The following is a 12,815-nucleotide window of genomic DNA, read 5'->3' on the forward strand; positions in this document are numbered from 1 at the left end:
CCTCACGACCCCTCGCTAGGCGGGGTTCGGGGCCAGGTGAACGCTGATCTAATAGCTGACACGGGACTACTGTGGCATCCTTGCTGCCGTCAGTATCCTAAGAGGGAGGAGGTTGGGCCGGGAGGGTCTCCCGGGGCGGGGCGGAGGAGGAGGAATGCAAAACAGAGCCTGGTCCCCGGAACCCAAGAAGCAGCAACGCCCCTCACTATAAATTCGGAGCTGTCTCGTCGCCGATGATTCCTGCGCCTGACAGCCAGGACCCCAGGCAGCAGCAGCTAGAGACAGGACGTCTGGACCGGCGTGCCGCCAGCAGCTCTGCCGGGCTGGGGCGGTGATCGATGGGGAGCCGCTGGAGCGGACCCAGCGAGTGAGGGCGCACAGCCGGGACGCCGAGGCTGCGGGCTGGAGACCCGCACCAGGGCGGCCGGCCCTCGGCGGGACGTGACGCAGCGCCCGGGACGCGGGTGAGTCCCCACCGACCGCCGGGCATGCTTGGGGGACTACAGGGGGCGTGCTAAGTTTCATGTCACAGTGTCCTAACTGCTGGCTCTATGCTGGAAAGCTCTCGGTGACCAAGGAAAAGAGCGACCATAGTTCTGGTCAGCGCCTGCCCTTGGAGCTGGCCACACTTTCCCAAATCAGGTGAGGGGGCTTCTGGAATGGGAGGGAACAAGGGGGGTTTGTTTGCCACCTGCCCTGAAATTCTCAATCCCATTTTGACCAAACTCTTCCGCATGCAAGAAATCTACAGAAATAATTTACAATTCAATAAACTTTCTTCCTGAGGCTTTTAGTTAACTCTTGTCTTTTAGCCATCATCTGAGTGGGAAGCCAATATGACTGCAGAGCGTTCGTTTAAAAGTTGTGCAACTTTTGAGGCGAAGTTAAGAGTGTCCCCATCCATGCCCTTTGCTTCGCAGACAATGTCCCAGCACTGCTCACCTCCCCTTACCTCTCTCCCTGCAAACCATAGCGGTGGGTCCTAGACACGGGACGTCATTCCAACCTGGGCCAACCTCTCCCACCCTCAGGCTTCCCAGATGCCCTTTGAATGATCATACTGAGGAAGGAGAATCAGGAGGTCTCCAAATCCCAATCCCTACAGCCTTAGCCTTTGTATTTGTGTGACTGAAACAGGATTTTAGCAAAAGGTCTTCTGGCTTCCAGGACTAAACAGAGCCTCTGGCAGGCCACTGCCCACTCACCGCTCAGCACTCCACTCCATCCTCCAATTTTCTTAAATGTCCAGGTCAACGTCTTCACAGTACCAATCCTGCTAGAGCACTTCGAAGACAGCAGCAATTCGTCCTCCAAGCGTCTCCTTCTGCACCGCTTTTAGGGCTACCATTTGTGACCTGGCTATTGAACTCACCTGGGCCTCTTCTCTTCGTTTGCTAATAGCCTCGTTAAGTATTAAAAACCTACTCCCAGCCCTCAGGTGCCTTCTCTTAATGAAAGTTTGGGTGCTCACTTTCCCCTAGGATCAAATTTGGGACTTGGCTACATTTATTTCCTGTGTCATTCTGAGAAGAGAAAGTAACAGTAAGAGGCAGGAAAGTTGGCACCCTATTGATCTACTTTATTACTTTGTTGAGAAACTTGTGCTTCCTCCTGAAGGTGCTGTATCCCAACATGATTCTCTTGTTAGTTACCATCTGAGGATCGTGGCTCTCCAGGTGTTTATTTCCCATAGCATATTATTTAACCCCCTTACAAGTCTTCTCTAAGAAAGAAACTGCCATACTGCCCTTGTCTTTTCTGGTGTTTCCCTAGCTATAAAGGCCACACGTGCATAGCCTGTCCTCAGGCTGTGATGTATTCCCTAGTGATGCCCTGGTACCTTCCTTCCTCTCCACCACCCTTCCTGACAGTGTAGGGCCAGGAAAGCATGGGGAGAAGGGAAATGGAGACTCCCACTTAAGTGGCTGTGTGATAGTAGGAGCATTATTTAACAACTCTGAACCTCAAGTCTCTGCCCATAAGATCCCCTCCAGTGATATAATTCTGTAATTTCTTTTTATTTTTTTTTTCTGGTTATTGCTTTAAAATAAAAGTCTAAGCTTAAGGCTAGGTTATAGAAACTGCCAATCATAATTGCTAAGTCTCAACATCTGCTTAAGTTTTGTGATTCTTAGTTTCAAGTCTGTTATCCACTGTGTCTACCCACCCCCCACCGCCCACCCCGCCGCACCTTTTTTCCCCTGACTGCATTGTTCTTCATTCCCATCCTCAGGCCTTGATTTCTGGTTCTGCTCTTCTTTGACCTTAAACTGAATCAACTGTTTCATAATCCAACTCAGAAGAAAACTGGTTTTCTTCCACCGGTTCCACTGATGCCAATGGAAGACTTGTCTTCCTTGCAATTTGCAAAAAATGTCTTTCAGTCATCAGTGCTGTGGCAAGGCTCCTGTCCCACAGCATTCTAAGTTTAAATCTTTCTCTCTCTTACCCTGGGTCAGTATTCAAAAAAGGACAAATTTGTGGGCTGAACAGGTTTCTCAGTTTTCTTTTTCTGTTGAGTTTGGGGTCAGAGTTATGTGTGTATGTGTGTATATAATTTTGTTTTGTTTTTTTGTTCCTGCTGCTACTTAGGACTACTGTTGTTATTTCGATTATGACTAATTAACACTAATGACTAACTTTCCCCTACCCTAGAGGGAAAATAAGGAAGACAAGTCTAATCTGCTACTTACCCAAAGCCCAGGAAAAATACTTAGCCGAGAAGGAATTTAAAACTCATAGTTTAAATGCATGATGCATGTCTGCTGTCACTTATGTGTGCTGCCACAGTGCCCTTTCAAACATAACTGAGAGTTGCTGTATTTTGCTTTCGAATTTGTTACAGGGACAAAAATAGCGACCCCTCACATTTACGTGTTTTGGCTGCTTAATGGGAGCTCCTGCCCTCTAGCCTCATGCTTACTAGTTTACCTAGCCCTTTTCTGTTCAGTCATGACTGGAGATTGCCAAAGAGCCTCCCAAGTAGGCTACCAAATTAAGAATTGTGTTTAGAAGTTTGAAGTAAGTCCACGTGTTGTAAAGATTAAAACGCTGTTTTAAAGATATGCTGTGGCAATAAACAAATAGGGAGACAGAGCAACAAAATGTGACCAAGTGTCCAAGCCTAGGTTAGGAACACTTTTCTCCCACGTTATCCAGCAAACTGACAAATCAGCTTTTCAATACATAAGGATTGGAAAATGCAATTATTTCTCTTCAAAATAGTCCTAATGTTCCTTTTTCAAAATTGCCTAAGATCATTGGATCATGTGGTTTGTGTTTCTTTTCACCTAGGTGCTTGTTAAAGCAGTATACTCAATCTCTGATAAGCAACAGTAAATGTGATTGATTTGTATCCTAAATTTAATTATCACTTTACATTTTGTTTTATTCATGATATGAACTTTAGCTTCTAAAACTCAACTTTTTAATAGCTTAATATATAAAGCCATCTTAAATCGAGGAATATCTATAGGGGCTTAGGTAATATTCAATTGAATTGGCAAGCGACTACCGATATCCTATTAAAGCTCCAAAATACAATGTTTCAATCACAGAAAAAAAAAAAGACCTTATAATTTAAAGAACTATAAAGTGCCAGATGTTTCACTAGTTATTTACATTAGTGACAAATTACACAACTGGAAATAGAAAACAAAGTATATGTTTAGAACAGTCATAAAAGGACTAGTGACTATTGCTGCTAGCTGTGGTTGTATTAACATTAAAATATTTGCTATCTGATTTTTATTCTTTTTCATCATAGCATATGCTCACAGGAGAAAACAGATTTCTTGCATATGAAAATCAAAATTGTCTTTCAAAATATTACTTTACATTATTCTTATAGTTACTTTTGAAGGGTTTGAATTTGTTTTTGTTTTTCTTATGTTTGTTTCCTCAATAGGTGCATTCTCTGTCTTAAGTAGAAACAAATGTCTAGAATCTGTCAGTGATTGTCAGTCTCCTTCCTATTCCCAATAATATTTTTAATGTGTTGTTAGTCTCACATTTAATTATTTTTCTAACGTTTAAAAGTTTGGAAAATTGGTAAGAAATGAGTGTGCCTTGTTTCCTATTATTACAACGTGACTTCCTATTTCAAGTCTCAATTCTAGATATTCTTAAAACTTAAAATCGTAGAATTAATAATCTTTCAGTTCAATCTTTTTTTTCCCCTGTCTCTATTACTAAACACAATTACAGGAATACCCATTTTTAGACTGCATTCTAGCCCGGGCAATAAAGCAACACCCAAGTTCTCTCTTCCTCTCCCTCTTCCTCATTCTTCCTCTCCTTCTTCATTTTTTCTTTCTTTCTTTCTTTCTTTTTATTCTTTCTCTTTGTTCCTTTCTTTCTTTCAAAAAAAAAAATAATAATCTTTCAGTTCAAGTCAGCTTTGATATGATTTCTTGTCCACCTATACATACACAGATGCCTTCATCTTCACCAAATAATGTAGAAATTTTATTTAAATCAATGGATTTAAGTACTCTGTATGTTTAACTACAAAATAAGAATATTGAGAAATACACATATGATTGTGTACTTTTTTTTTTTTTTTTTTTTTTGGCAGAGTCTTGCTCTGTTGCCCAGGCTGGAATGCAGTGGCATGATCTCAGCTCACTGCAACCTCTGTCTCCCAGGTCCAAGTGGTTCTCCTGTCTCAGCCTCTCTAGTAGCTGGGATTGCAGGTGCAGACCACCACACCTGGCTAATTTTTGTATTTTTAGTAGAGATGAGGTTTTGCCATGTTGGCCAGGCTGGTTTCCAACTCCTGACCTCAAGTGATCTGCCTGCATCAGCCTCCCAAAGTGCTGGGATTACAGAGATGAGCCACAGCACCTGGTCTGATTGTGTACTTTTAAAGATAATTTGTTATTGCTAATTTGCTAAGTTAATTTAGATATTTTCTCATTCTATATTAGTCAGAGCTCCTCTTATCTACTTTGGAAAGTGAAGAATTATGTCTATGAAATATATCAACAACAGTTGCAGATACTTACAGAGAAAATACTGTGGATCTGAGTGATATTAGGCCCTGAGGACACACGCCAAAGTATAAAAATTGTCTTTGCTATAGAGAGAGAGTAGTCAAACTAAACACATATTTAGACATATCTCTAATAGTCTAATGCCAGTAGGGTGGGAAACCATTTAAAAATGGCCCCTCCTTCTGTCCTGCCTGTCAGACCAAATGGAGTGTCTAAAGTGGTCACACTGTTTGGGTCTGGACACTTCTGTAATAACCAATGCTCCTTTCCCCTCCTCGTGAGATTATAACTCCTTTGATAGTATGGACTGCACCTAATGCATCCTTGTTTTCTTTTACTAAGTGTTCCATGAAGTCACTTACTTGCCTGTTTGTTGCTTATTTGTTTGGTTTTGGCTAAAACTATAGAAAATGTTAAATATATTTTTAGATCATTATATTTTAAAAAAAGAAATGTTAAGAAATAATTTTTCTAATCTCACTTAGCTACACTTTCCTATTACAATAAGAAATTTGATGCTTTAGCCTTGCTAATTGAAGAGCTAAGCATAAATACAGATTTTCAGCCTACAACAGCAATGGCACAGGTAAAGTGGAAGAAAGAGTAAGGAAAGAAAATATTAAAACAAATAAAAGGTTGAAATATCAAATCAGTGGTTCTTAAGGTGACAGTGGCAGATAAGACAAGAATACTGGAATCACAGAGGGGGCATATGAAATCTGTACATTTCATCCACACCTTCTTTTCTGCCCCTGTCCTTATTCCACCTGTTGAGACACATTGTATTACCAATTAGCAGGAAACCATCTAAAATTATCTCCCGTATCACAAGCCCCATATCAGCATCATGGATATCATCTGAGAGTTTGCTGGACCTGCAGAATCTCAGACCCTGTTCAGACCCATTGATTGTATAAGAATCTGCAGTGTAGCAAGATCCTCAGGTGATTCAAATGCACATTAAGGTTAAAAAAAAAAAACAGTCCACAGTACCTGTGGCTTGTTTAGAATAATTATGAAGAGGGGTTTTCTTGGCTCTTAACATTTTTAATAAATCTAATATTTATTAAGTACATAAACATTCAAAACACAATGTTCAGTCTTTAAATGTTTTTTACTTAATCCTCACAACAACCCTGTGAGATAGTTACTGTTTTATCTTCATTTTATAGATTGGGATACTGAGTAATAATGAGATAAGTAGCTTACCCAAAAGCAGTAACTGATACATTCGAGGTGTAAACATAAGAATTCTAATTCCATTGCCTGTACTCTTAGCCATCACTTACAGTGTCTGCTCAAAACTAAGCTACCTACTTTTTAAGACAAACTAATTATTTGAAAATTTGTTTAAGGTTTTAATTTGAGATCAAATTCTATTTCCCTCATAGATTTTTTTTTAAAAAGCAAATAAGATCTATTCCATTTTGGTCTAATGTTTTCCTGTCATCTTACTTTTAAGTGCAATAATGGGAAATTCTAGAAATTCCTTCTTTAGCTCTTGGAAAAAATACCAAAACTATGACAGCCTGTGCAAATCCACTAAAATGTATTTTAGATGACTACTTTTTATGTATCAATTATATTTCAGTAAAGCATTTTTTAAAAATAGTAGATGACATACTTTTAAAAACTAACCTTTGAGCCCAGGCGTGCCAGTTCACACCTGTAATCCCAGCCCTTTGGGAGGCCCAAAGGGAGGGTCATTTGACATCAGGAGTTTGAGACCAGCTTAGGCAACAAACTGAAACCCCCATCTCTACAAAAAAAATAAAAAATTAGCTGAGCATGGTGGCACACACCTGTAGTCCCAACTACTCAGGAGGCTGAGGTGGGAGGATCGCTTAAACCTGGGCTGCAGTGAGCCATGATCACACCATTGCACTCCTGCCTGAGTAACAGAGAAAGACCCGGTCCCTAATAATAATAACGATTTTTGATATCTCTGTTTTTTCCCATAAAAATCCAAAATTTTCTGTTTACCTTTTGGTGCTTTCATGCTATAAACTAAATTCTCTCTTGGATTGAACAAGTTATTTTCTATTTTCTACATACACATAGACTGTTCAGCATTCCAACTCAAATTACATATTACTTTTTCAGCTTTTAAATAAATGCTTATTTGCCACAAGCATGATTTACAAAAATGTAGTGAAATATAGTTACTAACCAGTCAGTACTCAAGTAAGTGGTGATGTATTTTAAGCCAGTGGCTTCCCAAATGACTCAGTCCCTGAACTATTTCACCCAGTACAGGTGGATTCTCTGACAGCCATCAGTTGGGTCTGTCAAAATGTCTGTTTTGGGTCTGTTTTGACAGGGGCTTATTGATGTTGGTCAAAAGAGAGATGTCTATGGGTTCCCTGTGATCATGTTTGAGAGGGAAGCTGTGCCAACAGGACTGAGCAGCCAGTTCAGTGGTATTGAGAAAATTTGTAGGAGATAAAAGTTCACCAGCTGCTTGAATCTAGAACTATAAATATTCGGGTAGCACTGACATTATGACATCTAATTTGTAAGTTATGGGTTAGGGCAAAATCAGTCCAGGGCTGCCATCATGACAAGTAGTGGAAGTTTGAAAGGAGGAGAAATATCCAAAAGATACCCTACCCATAGGAGGCCGAGTTTCTTAGTACTAATAAAAAATAAAATACTAGTGATCATCCTCTATAGCACTTAAGAGTCCCCTGGTGGCTGAGTCCAATCTGTACAAGGTTTTCTTTTTAACAGCTGGAAAAAAATCTCATAGCATAGCATTTTTTTTCTAGTAAATTTCATATACTTAACAACTCTGTCAGCATATATACTTCCCTTCACACTTACGATTTTTTCAGCACATATGCTTTACTTTTTGACTCAAATTCTTCTTGCCATTCAATTCAAATGCTTCTGCCCTTAGAATGAGAATTTTCCATTAACCCAGCTTTAATAGTCTAACTCTCCTTCCCATTCAAATGATGTCACTCATATAAAACATATTGTATGGTGATGTCCCCCAGCCCTCAGTTACACAGTTAATTGCTGCCACTTTATCATGAATGTAATACAGTTTGATGTGATTCTTGGGTAATGATTTCTTGAGTATGTCCTGGCCTTTTATCTACTGAGTTATCAGAATGGATTTTTGAGAGAACAAACAATTATTCGTATTCCTTTTAATTTCCATTTAGTTAAGCCATATAATAGAACATTATAGTTGTTATATATTTTATATGAATATAAAATATAACATATAATTTATATATTTTAAAATAATGTCAAGGAAAGATAATTGTGAGTGAAAAAATCGGTGTGTAACACATGAATCATGAGTGTGATCCCATGTATGTGTATACTTTGTAGCTGCTTGTCAAGGTGCCATTAAGGTCATGGGTTATTGGCATCTTAATAAAATTCATTTAATTTTGTTAGGGTTGTTTTGTTAGTAAAATCACTTACATATTTTTTAAATGCATGCATATCTATAGAGCCAATAAGAAAAATTAGGAAGAATATACAATACATCTTAAGAGCTTTTGAGAATGATTTTTTTTCTTTTTTTTTGTATATATCTACAAAATTTTCTAAAATGAATCTCTCTTGATTTTATATTTTTCACTTTCTATTTTTCTTGGAATTTCTATTACTTTATTTATAATTCACTCTAGATTTTAGGTACTAGACAACTATTAACTCTCTGGAGAATGGTACTATAAATCTGACCCTTTTTGTAAATTTTTTTTCTAAGGCACACCAGTGCCTCACAAAGAGTCCACAGAATTCACACCATCATGGTATTCTATAGAAGAAATCATTTTATGTGAAATTTCTTTTGTTAATAGATCCTTCTAATGCTAACATTATTCTGTATAACAATGCTAAAGTTGGTATGCCTAGTTGTTTAAAAACTAACCTATATACAGTCTTCTTGAATAACTCTTCAACTTTAAATAAAAATTATTATTTAAAAAATCCTCCTGTATATAATGAAAAATATTGATGAATTTGACTGCATAAAAATAAATGCTAATACAGTAAAAAAGTACCATAAGCAAGGAACCTAGGAAAGCTATTTACCAGCCATTACATGTAAAATTGAAGTTTCCTTAATATAACGTGAGCTCTTTAATGTGAGAAACAATAAACCACCTAATTGAAACATGAGCAAAAGCCATGGCTGAGCAAACTAGTAGGAGAATATCTATGGAAACAAAAGGAAAATGAAAAGAAGTTCAATCTCATTCATAATTAATGAAATGCAAGCAAAACAAAGATATACCTTTTTACTTATCAGATTAAGAAAAAAGATAAAATCTAGTTTCTTGGTATTATAAATTGGTGTAACCTTAATAGAGGGCATTTTGTAAATATCTATCAAAAACTTAGCATATACAAACAATTTGATTCAACAATCTGCTTAGAACTTATTCTGCTAATATATTCATGTAAGCATAAAAATGCATATATATAAATATTATTATCGAGACATTTTTGTAGCAGCCAAAAGGAAAACTGAAAAAACAAAAAAGATTAAGGCTCATTAATAGCAGACTGGTTACATAAATTATGTGTCAGTACAATCAATGAAATATTGTACAGTCATCAAAATGAATGAGGCAGATTTATATATGCTGATGTAGGAAATCTGCTAGCCATGATAAGTAAAATAAATAAAGCAAAGAAGAAAATACTATGATGTATAGAAAGAAAAAACTATAGATATACATATTTATATGCATGTGTATGCATTTTTTATGAATATACATATTTATATGCATGCATATGCAAGTCCTAGAAGGAGACATAGGTAATTATTAGTGGTACCTCTGGGAAGTAGATGCAGAGAAAAGTAATAAAGGGTAAGGATATGTTTACTTTTGTTTCACATCCTTCTGTAACTTGACATTTATACGACACACTGGCACTACTTCTATGAAAAAGAAAAGAGAATAGGTAAACTTTTAAAAAGGTATTTTTAAAATTATGGTAAAATAAAATTTGCATAAGCTTTATACTAAAAGTAGATCACTTAACCAAGTTTAGTTACAGATTCACAAGTAACAATCCAATCTATTTTCGTATGCTCATGTTTAGTAGCCATGTCTATAGAAAGAAATGGCTTAGAATAAGACTGCACTATTTTACCTCAAAATATTCTTTTTCTCTTTGCCTAATGTATATCTACAAGGGCATCGGGGAAGATGTTGACGACAGGCAGGAAGATGATAAGAACCTATGCCTACCGCTTAATGCAATCTAACTCTATATAAGGAAAAATATGTTCTTGATGTGAACCAGACGGTTTTATTTCCTTCAAAAACATTCTTAAGATGCATCGTTGAAGCTTACTCTGTAAATTAAAAAATAAAAACCTGACTATATTCAGTGAATTGCTTTAATCTTTTTATTTTCCTTTCTAGGTTTGATATTTGACAAATTGATCTAAAATGGCCAGGTTTTTATCTGATTAACTCGCTGATGCCATCTCAGAAGGTCTGCACCAGGTAAATGCCTTACATCTACAGCAGTGTGTTTGTCAGTAGTTTTCTCTAACGTGTCAGCAGTGGGGAGAGCACAAGGGCCCAAACATGTCATTGTCTTATGAAAGAAGTAGAGGAAGCAGAAAATAATGAAATCCCTGTCTTAACCACGTCCCCTCCAATTACAGATTAAGAACGTATGTATTTATATGGCTTTAAATGTAAATAACATCAGAATTACTAATCTATTTCCATTCATGTACTCATGATGAATCATGTGAGAAAGTCCTTTGCCAAGGACTCCATGTGACCACAGGTTATTGCTCTGAGCAGTGTTTATCCTGTGTAGAGGTTAAGAGGACCAGGAGGGAAATGACTGTATTCTCTTGTCACCCACTTTCTGGGCGATTTGGGTTCTCCGATGCCCCAATGCTCTTTTTCAGACGTCTCAAGACCATAAACCTTAACAGTTGACCTGCTGACCTTCAGTAAACCCAAATGTCTCAGAGTCTCATTCTCACATACTTCCACCTTCCTCCAGTGATTAGATATAGGAAAAAAGACAATGTGAAATTGGAGATGGAGGTGCCCTCTTGCCTTTTGACTGGCATGAGTCACAGAGCAGGGCATTAAACTCTCACACAACTTGGTGTGGAGCACAGCAGGGTTAGCCAGGACTACTTTGTCTATCTAACATTTGTTACATGGGCCTGCATGATATTTTTCATAACAAGAGTCTAGGATTTACCTAATAGGATTTTTTTCCCCCTAACAAAAACTCAGCTCAAAGAACAAACCCTCAGCTTCTTCTAGTCCTCTCCAGGGAAAATGAAGAGTAGCTTGTCCTATTCTGAATGTGTTGTGCTCCCATTTTATCAAAGTAGAGGATAGTTAGAATAGGTAGGAGCTGGGTGGGTAGATAAATACTAGAGGTGACGCTTCTTCTTTGCTGTAATAGATTGGCAAGTAGGAATAATTTTTCTGGAAGGTACTCCACAGTGGTGGTGTTAGAAAACGATTTAGAACAGCTTTGATCTTAGAGATAAAAATAGTAATGCTTTACAGAGTTCTGTCAATGGATATCTTTAGGGATATTTTGTTTTGGGAGGTTTTTTTCTGATTTTGTTTTTTTTTTAGGTATAGCAAAGCTTGGGAATCTGGACTGTGCATGTTTTCAGCAAAAATCCAGCTCTGGAAAGAGTGTATTAAGATACATATCCTAGGATGACATGAAGACAGTATACTTTGTTTTACATCTTAAAAGTATCGAACAGAAGTTTTGTCCATGATACCCAATCAGCCCAATAGCAGAAAAAGCAGGACAGTTAACCCGGGGGGGGTTCCTACTGGAAATAATTCTTGAAATCAGCCTTCCTTGTACTGTATTTGAGGAGTCTTTGGTTTCTAACACTCACACATTTGTAGCAAAACTTCAAAAATAACTGATTTTTTGCTTAGGAATAACAAAACATAAAAAGAAGAAAACATGCTGTAAAATTCTCAACTTTTTCAAACCTTTAACTTTCAGATAAATAAGCAAAACATACTTAATTCTAAGAAGCTATTTTTTGTTTGTCAAAGAACTGATGTTATACCAATTCTAACACTAATTAGCAACTTTGCCCTCGGTTTCCTGTAAATAATCTCCAAAGCCCTATCCCAATCTGTGAGCAGTATACTGAAATACAAAAAGTGTTCACAAAAGGACCTTCTGAACTTTGCAATCTCCCTTTAAAACTTTTACCAACTTAAAACTACAGAACTCTGATCTCTTATTGATTTAAAGCAGTGATGTGTAAACAGCATTTCAGAGCTTGTTTTATAGAACGAAAAAATTCATTCCGAAATCTACTCATGACAATTGGGAAAAACCTGGTTGGCACAATTAAATAACTAAAGAATCACATTCAATGGCTTAAAATTTATAGACCTGCACCATCCAGTATGGTATCCATTTACTGTATGTGGCTATTTACATGTAAATATAAATGTATTACAATTAAATAAAATTAGAAACTCAGCTCTTCTGTTGCACCCTAGTCTCAAGTGCTCAGTAGATACAAGTGGTTAGTAGACAGACAGCACACATACAGAACATTTCTATCATAGGAAGTACTATTGGGCAGTACTTCTGTAAACACATTTATTAATAATGCAGCAGACTTGACCTGGAACCAACCGAAATGCCCACCGATGATAGACTGGACAGGGAAAATGTGGCACATATACACCATGGAATATTATGCAGCCATCAAAAACGATTAGTTTGTGTCCTTTGTAGGGACATGGATGAACCTGGAAACCATCATTCTCAGCAAACTGACAGAGGAGCAGAAGATCAAACACTGCATGTTCTCACTCA

The 12,815-nt window shown here is 37.5% G+C and overlaps 1 protein-coding gene across 1 annotated transcript in view; it reads left to right on the forward strand.

The window, feature by feature from the left end:
* Positions 1–209: 209 nt before the first annotated feature.
* Positions 210–12,815, forward strand: part of AGTR1 (angiotensin II receptor type 1) — a 45,835-nt gene continuing 33,229 nt past the window's right edge. The window contains exons 1-2 of the mRNA XM_017523799.1: positions 210–464; positions 10,394–10,477. The gene's annotated coding sequence lies outside the window, so the exon portion shown is untranslated. The remainder of the gene's footprint in view (positions 465–10,393; positions 10,478–12,815) is intronic.

Source organism: Cebus imitator, unplaced genomic scaffold, assembly GCF_001604975.1.
Source record: "Cebus imitator isolate Cc_AM_T3 unplaced genomic scaffold, Cebus_imitator-1.0 Scaffold30, whole genome shotgun sequence".
Classification (NCBI taxonomy): Eukaryota; Metazoa; Chordata; class Mammalia; order Primates; family Cebidae; genus Cebus; species Cebus imitator.